Here is a 3,159-nt window from a genome sequence, read left to right as displayed (position 1 = left end):
AAACAATCTAAACTCAGAAACTAGTTCATGGCTCTAATTTTAGCATTAAAAATACCAATAGATGAAGAACCACAAGATAAATTCCTAAATCTAGCAATCCTATGTCAACAAGACTCCTTTGGAATCCTAAAGTCTAATTACAAAGCTACTCAGACATTGATAAAAAAAAAAAAAAAAAAAAATTACACTTTCACATACTTTTTCTTTTTCCTCTATTTTGAACTTGACACATACTTTTCACATGTATTTTACCCAAAAAAACCTTCAAACTAAACAAACTGTATTAACATCTATTTTACAATTGATTAAAATTTACTACGAACCTAATTTCTAAATCACAAACCTAAATCTACAATATTTATCTATAAAATGAAAACTTTCCAAAAATAGCAGTTTTTAAGGAAATTATTTTAAAATACAACATATTGATGAAAAAGTCTTAAGGAGTATTGATCTGTCCACAAATAGTCTAGTTATTCTAATTTCTAAATCACAAACCTAAATCTACAATATTTATCTATAAAATGAAAACTTTCCAAAAATAGCAATTTTTAAGAAAATTATTTAAAAATACAACACGTTGATGAAAAATTCTTAATTAGTATTCATCTGTCCACAAATAGTCTGGTTAACCTAATTTCGAAATCACAAACCTAAATCAACAATATTTATCTATAAAATGAAAACTTTCCAAAAATAGCAGTTTTTAAGAAAATTATTTAAAAATACAACATGTTGATGAAAAATTCTTAAATAATACTCATCTATCCAAAATTATTCTTGTTATCCTAATTATTAAATCACACCACCAAATCTACAACATTTATCAATAAAATGAAAACTTTTCAAAAATAGCAGTTTTTAAGAAAATTCCTTAAAAATACAACACATTGATGAAAAAATCTTAAATAATATTCATCTATCCACAAATATTCTTGTTATCCTCATTTTTAAATCACAAACCCAAATCTACAATATTTATCAATAAAATGAAAACTTTCCAAAAATATCAGTTGTTAAGAAAATTATTTAAAAATACAACACATTGATGAAAAATTCTTAAAGAGTATTCATCTGTCCACAAATAGTCTAGTTATCCTAATTTCTAAATCACAAACCTAAATCTACAATATTTATCTATAAAATGAAAACTTTCCAAAAATAGCAGTTTCTAAGAAAAATATTAAAAAATACAACACATTGATGAAAAATTCTTAAATAATACTCATCTATCCACAAATATTCTTGTTATCCTAATTTCTTACTCACAAACCCAAATCTACAATATTTACCAATAAAATGAAAACTTTCCAAAAATAGTAGTTTTTAAGAAAATTATTTAAAAATACAACACGTTGATGAAAAATTCTTAAATAATACTCATCTATCCAATATTATTCTTGTTATCCTAATTATTAAATCACACCACCAAATCTACAACATTTATCAATAAAATGAAAACTTTTCAAAAATAGCAGTTTTTAAGAAAATTCTTTAAAAATACAACACATTGATGAAAAAATCTTAAATATTATTCATCTATCCACAAATATTCTTGTTATCCTAATTTTTAAATCACAAACCCAAATCTACAATATTTATCAATAAAATGAAAACTTTCCAAAAATAGCAGTTTTTAAGAAAATTATTTAAAAATACAACACGTTGATGAAAAATTCCAAAAGAGTATTCATCTGTCCACAAATACTCTAGTTATCCTAATTTCTAAATCACAAACCTAAATCTACAATATTTATCTATAAAATGAAAACTTTCCAAAAATGGCAGTTTCTAAGAAAAATATTAAAAAATACAACACGTTGATGAAAAATTCTTAAATAATACTCATCTATCCACAAATATTCTTGTTATCCTAATTTCTTAATCACAAACCCAAATCTACAATATTTATCAATAAAATAAAAACTTTCCAAAAATAGCAGTTTTTAAGAAAATTACTTAAAAATACAACACATTGATGAAAAAATCTTAAATAATATTCACCCATCCACAAATATTCTTGTTATCCTAATTTTTAAATTACAAACCCAAATCTACAATATTTATCAATAAAATGAAAACTTTCCAAAAATAGTAGTTTTTAAGAAAATTATTTAAAAATACAACACTTTGATGAAAAATTATTAAATAATATTCATCTATCCACAAATATTCTTTTTCTTCAAATTTTTAAATCACAAACCCAAATCTACAATATTTCTCTAAAAAATGAAAACTTTCCAAAAATAGCAGTTTTTAAGAAAATTATTTAAAAATTCAACATATTAATGAAAAATTCTTAATTAGTATTTATCTGTCCACAAATAGTCTAGTTATCCTAATTTCTAAATCACAAACCTAAATCTACAATATTTATCTATAAAATGAAAACTATCCAAAAATAGAAGTTTTTGAGCTCATTGTAGCTCCCATCAATCTTGGTATGAAGGTTCTTCAACTCATAACCAACATGCTTCTCACTTCTAGTCTGAGACTCCAAGATTTGTTTCAGTAAGGTATCAGTGCTGCTCTCTTGAGGAGCAGAGGAACCAGACGAGGGGTTTTGCTGAGGCTGATAGCTGCCTTGCTGGTTGTTTCTAGGCGGATAACCACTCTGTTGTTGAGATAGGATTTCTGTTGGTAGTTGTTGTACTGAAAGTTGGGCTCTTTTTTGTACCAGCTACCATTGTTGTTGATGAAACACAGCTCTTCCTGACCTTCCAAACCCTCAACCTCATGAACAACAGGTGGTGTCTCTTGGCTTGGGTTACCCACAAAGTGCAGCTGCTCTTGGGTGGCTTTATCAGCAATGAGGAGGTCTATCTTATCCTGTAGAGCCTTCAACTCCTTCCTCGTCTGCTTATCATCTGTTCTACTGCCTCTGTCGTGGTCTCCACTGTAGACTGCGTCACTCTTTACCATGTTGTCAACCAGCTCCTCAGCATCCTCCTCAGTCCTCCCCAAGAAAAACCCATTGCTAGCTGTATCCAGTTTGGCTCTGTACTTAGGAAGAGCACCACGGTAGAATGTGCTCAGCAAGCTTTCCTTAGAAAAGCCATGGTGTGGGCATTGAGCTTGGTAGCCCTTGAATCTCTCCCAGGCTTCACTGAAACCTTCCAAGTTCTTTTGTTGAAAGCTGGAAATCTCATTTCTCAACTT

The 3,159-nt window shown here is 28.1% G+C and overlaps 1 non-coding gene across 1 annotated transcript; it reads left to right on the top strand.

The window, feature by feature from the left end:
• Positions 1-3,052: 3,052 nt before the first annotated feature.
• Positions 3,053-3,159, top strand: LOC125589711. Its single transcript, XR_007325881.1, has one exon. It is a non-coding gene; the product is annotated as a small nucleolar RNA R71 (small nucleolar RNA).

The sequence above is a fragment of the Brassica napus genome, chromosome A2 (assembly GCF_020379485.1).
Source record: "Brassica napus cultivar Da-Ae chromosome A2, Da-Ae, whole genome shotgun sequence".
In the NCBI taxonomy this organism is placed as follows: Eukaryota; Viridiplantae; Streptophyta; class Magnoliopsida; order Brassicales; family Brassicaceae; genus Brassica; species Brassica napus.
This window is presented reverse-complemented; position numbering and strand designations above follow the sequence as displayed.